The following is a 5,171-nucleotide window of genomic DNA, read 5'->3' as shown; positions in this document are numbered from 1 at the left end:
CCTTCTACAAACTTACCATATAGCCCCCACTCTTTAGGCTCTCTGTATATGTGCAGCTAGGGAAATAAAGGCCTAAAAGGTGGATGTGCCCTGTATTTGGAATCGTTTTACAACTCAGATATACACAAAGTCATGAACAATCTGAGAACCAATGACTGCAATATAGCAGGCACTATTATTGTTGACCTTACAGTAATTGTACGAGTCTGCATGGATACATTTCTGACTTGGCACAATATACAGCAACATACTTTTGCAGAGATCCTAACCTGAAAAAAAAAGTAAATTCAGGGAGGTGCCCTTCTCATTTCAGGGAGATGCCCTCTGACCCCCCCCCCCCTGCACCCCCCTGATATGATGGCAGAGAGTAAAGAAGCTAATGCTTCCCGTGCTATCTGCTGGGATTTTTTTTTATTCTGACTGCTGCTGCCATCAGAATAAAAAAATAATAATTTTAAAAAAGACGGCATAGAAATGAATAGCTAGATTGCTATTGGCTGTTTGCAATAGCCAATAGGAAGCTGCCTATTGCACCTGCCCTCTGCTGCTGTCAATCAGCAGAGAGAGGACCTGATGAAGAACTTCAGGGCCACCTCTGCTGATTGACACAGCAGCAGTGGGCGGGTGCAATAGCTAGTCTGCTATTGGATATTGCAAATTCTTTTGCACGCTGATGGCGGCCGGCGGCTCCGATATCTGAGTAAAAAAAAAAACAGACAGCAGGGAAAGGTTTACTCTGCTAGATCGATCAGAGTAAAGCTCTCCGGGAGAAAATGTTTCTCTCACGGTAGTCCGGGAGAGTTGGGATGTCTGCTTTTGCAAAAAGCTGTTCTTGAGCTCCAGATCAGTGACTTTGCCTAGGCTGAGATGATGTCATCAGTCTGCTGCAAGGAAGGAGGAAGAAGTTTCTCAGTCTTCTCTTCCCAACAGTGACCAGACTACAACACTGTAACTTTGTAGAAAGTCACAAGGTGAGAGGATGCAGCAGGAGCTGATCTGTGTCAGACATTTCTCAACATAGCCAAGAACTGTACAGACATCAGGGTTTACATTGGTTGTAACTTCTCTGGGACAGCATAATAATCCAGGAAGTAGATGATGCCTGGACAAAGTGGACAAAGATGGCTCCATCCTTCTGGAGAGTAAAGCAGATGAAGGCCCACTTAGGAGGAATATTGTGATATCTGGGAGAGGTAATGAATACCTGGAAGTGTTAGAATTACACATTACTTAGCATGCTGTACTTAACAAAGTGAAGGTTGGCTATCTTATGGGGACCATCTGGTAATGTAAATTGTGTCTAAGCAGTAACCCTGAAAGACCTACCATTTGTCATGAATTCCTTCTAGAATATAGCAGTGCAGTTCCTGACATACGGCTGTGCCTAGGCACTCTGTAGCCTCATAGCTGGATATCTGCAGTGTGATATCACTGAATGCACTGCTTGGGCCTCTCAGGAGATTTGAAATGCGATTTGGTGATGTCACTGCTATACTGCTCATTTGTCTCCTTGCTGGAGAGGAAGCTGTACCTGAGGACCTGCAGTGCAAAGATCTCCCTGCTTCCTTCATGCTATGGATCTGGGCTTCCTCCACCTTTCCTGTTGCTTCTCCATCATTACCTGAGATCACCAATCATCAACTCTGGCATCAAGAAGGTGGCTGCACAGCCAGAATAAGATATGGCAAGTCAGAAATGGGGAATAGATCAGTTTCCAGGAACCTACAGTCAATACTAGTGACTAGTCCTTTGCCCATATGCTCGCCCACATTGTCCACAGTACAAGCCCTCTTTTGAAATGGAAACAAAATCCCCAAAACCTCCGATACCAGGTCCACTTCAAGAAGCCAGACGGGATGTGCATCTATTGACCATCATGAAAAGTGTCAGTATCACTGATAGGTGAACTGGGTACCTGATAAGTGAACTGGGTACCTGATAGGTGAACTGGGTACCTGATAGGTGAACTGGGTACCTGATAAGTGAACTGGGTACCTGATAAGTGAACTGGGTACCTGATAGGTGAACTGGGTACCTGATAGGTGAACTGGGTACCTGATAAGTGAAGTGGGTACCTGATAAGTGAAGTGGGTACCTGATAAGTGAAGTGGCTACCTGATACGGGAACTGGGTACCTGATAAGTGAAGTGGGCAACAGATAAATTAGCTGGGTACCTGATGAGTGAACGGGTTTGTGACGGACCGCCTGGTACCCTGACTAAGTACCTCCGTCAGAAATCAGTTTCCTCTCCTTGGGAACCTGAATTCCAGTGTCCTCAGCCCAAACCTGCCTAATTATTGGACAGAACCAATGTATTAGGACAGAAAGCTAAACTCCTCAAACATCAGACAACACCAATGTTGAGGTGGAAACCAAGAACTGCTTTATTGAAGAAAGCACACAGAGTTTATACCTCACAGAATCAGATAGGAGTGCAGTGTGTTCACTCCCCTAGACATCCAGGTGCCGCATTGGAAGTCCTTAATTAGATAATAGCTTGATCCCAACACTCTAAACAATGGCCCCTCTAGACAGGCTGCTGCCTATAATGAACACAGGGTCACTTAAATGTCATGTCAGGGGAAACATGCAGTATTTTCACTCCACACATGAACCTAGTAGAATGGTTCCATGCAACCCCAAGAGGTCTGAGGGGGGTCTCCATAGTTCTAGGTCCATAGTCAGTAAGAAGGAGGATAGCCCTCAGGCTCCTCCAGCAGACCCAGTGACGGTTCAGTTCGTCACAGGGTTCACCGGTGAGTGAACTGGTTACTTGATAGATGTACCGAGTACAGCTGGCAGGTACCTAGTACACCCAGAAGGCACCCAGTACACTTAGTCTATTCAACAATATCCATTCTGAAAATCTTCTTTCTGCCATTTGATGGCGGCTCACTTAATCCGGTCAGGGCTGGACAATGATTTCTGTACCAGGGAGCCAGCTCCGGTAGTCATTTCAGTTCACTTCCTTGATGAAATGCACTATGAAATACTACTTTAATATCTTCAATTATTTGAAATATTTCACATGTTTCAGATTAGTAAATCATGCCACTGTGCACATTGCAATGTCTCCAAAAAATGTTCATTATATCACGAGGTATGTCAAGAATTTTGGAAGAAGAATACAATCTGAAGTGAGAGCATGGCTGCTTTTCGTCGGTAACATTTTCATTGTACACCTTACCAACATATGAATCAGCTTTGGAATATTCTAGGTTATGCTCTAGTTCAGAAGTGGGCAATTCATTTTTTCAAGGGGCCACATGAGAAACTGGGACTGCGGAGAGCTGAATCAATAGGGCCCGCAGGTTCGACCCTCCACAACAGTCCCAGCTTTTCATATGATTAACGGATGGTACCGCGCAATGCACCTAAGGTGTGTTACCAATCATTTGAATGGCACCCCAAAAGGCACCTCCCGCAATACTGTGCGTTGTTGTGTGGTTGAAAAAATGAGTGCATGCAACGCACCTGCCGCCCTGTAACACACAATCTGTTTGAATAAGGTATGGCATAGATGGGAACAGGCCCTTATTGTCCCTACATACGATGTGGCACATACCTGCTGCCAGAGGTGGATCTGCAGCAGACAAATACCCTATCATTACAGATGTCCTCCTTTAATGCCGGCGGAAGGGAGACGGCGCAGCGGTTCTAACAACCAATGACTGTAGAGGAGGACCCCAACGTCATTGGTTGCTAGGACCACCCAGCAGGCCTACCAACTAATGACTGCAGAGGAGAAGGGCCTGTGACATCACTGGTTGCTAGGACACAAGCAGTCCTAGCAACGAAGAATGAAGAGGCACACGGTCCAATCACTGACCTGCGCTGGACTATGTTCTGCAGTGGATGCACCGGCCTTGGAGACAGGCGCTTCCTCTGTCTGCCAGGCATAAATGAGCACAGGTTGGCGATTGGCCCGTGTCTGGACCACCAACCAGACAGGCGCAGATAAAGGGCCTGATACAGCCAGAGGGCCCAGCTCTGCTCTATTTCATTATAAAAAATATTGAGTTTAATCCAATTCAGATGTTCCCCTAATGCTCTAATGTTTCCCCCGACATTCATCCTATACACCCAGCTGCCCCTCCCACTGAACTCAATTTTTTTCAGGTATTGTCATCTTCTGAATGGCGCGTGTTCCCAGGTTCCAGCACCGCCCACAATGTCAATTGAAGTTTACACCAAAATTCACTAACAACTCTGCAATTCATTACTAAACCCTACTTGGTGTGAGAATGTATATTTGCTAAACACTGACGGGTTAAAGTGAACCTGTCACAAAGGACATACTGGCATCGCCAATTCTGTTGCCTTTAAGGAAAAAAATAAAAATGCCCTGCAAAATGAGTTTATCTTTACCTGTCCTGCTGCCCGTTCCTGGAATCCTGGAAACCTCACCATCTCGCAGAGCAAAGTTAGCAACAGAATCTTCACATCCGGATGCCTGTATCCCCTGTTCTGCACTGTGTGTTGTCTACCAACCTCTACGTTATGACAGGACATAGTAGTAATATGTAGTGAATGTCTGGGGGATTCACCTATCAAGTTGTCCTGGGGCCCATTGCCACAATGATGACTGATCCAAAATGTTATTGTAGAGCATGAAAATGGGGGGAAAGTTTCCAATGGGGACCCCTGTTCCAGTAACAACTGTCTGAACAGACCTCCACTCACTTTGGAGAGATCTTCTCTCACTTCCTGTTGTGTCTCAGGGACAGGAAATTAGTGTTTAGATATGTTCACTTAAACGCCTAACACATCCTAAGGATTCAGTCACACCAGCGGCTGCTCACTGCTTCCAGTGTTGGCGGTCCTTACTGGTACACTGAGCATAATGACATATGAATGCCATCTAGTACAGCAGAGTTCTGAGCCCAGGTCTGTGTGATGACGCCACACAAGGGGGCGGGCCCATGGACGTGAACTGCAGTGCATCGCATGTTTTCGCAGTGCATCGCATGTTTTCACAGTGCATCGCATGTTAGTGTGTGCTGCAACACATGACTGACGGCTGGGTGCATTTGGGTGTCATCACATCGCCATGCTTTTGTGCACGTTTGCAGTGTGTGTGTATGTGTGTGTATGTGTGTGTATGTGTGTGTGTATGTATGTATGTATGTATGTATGTATATATATATATATATATATATATATATATATA

The 5,171-nt window shown here is 45.7% G+C and overlaps 1 protein-coding gene across 1 annotated transcript in view; it reads right to left on the bottom strand.

Moving 5' to 3' along the window:
* UMAD1 (UBAP1-MVB12-associated (UMA) domain containing 1) overlaps window positions 1–5,171 on the bottom strand; it is a 21,596-nt gene that overhangs the window by 2,944 nt on the left and 13,481 nt on the right. The window lies entirely within an intron of this gene.

The sequence above is a fragment of the Nanorana parkeri genome, unplaced genomic scaffold (assembly GCF_000935625.1).
Source record: "Nanorana parkeri isolate BGI_ZX_2015 unplaced genomic scaffold, ASM93562v1 scaffold184, whole genome shotgun sequence".
Taxonomy (NCBI): domain Eukaryota; kingdom Metazoa; phylum Chordata; class Amphibia; order Anura; family Dicroglossidae; genus Nanorana; species Nanorana parkeri.
The sequence above is the reverse complement of the archived record's forward strand: the minus strand, read 5'-3'. Positions and strand labels throughout refer to the sequence as shown.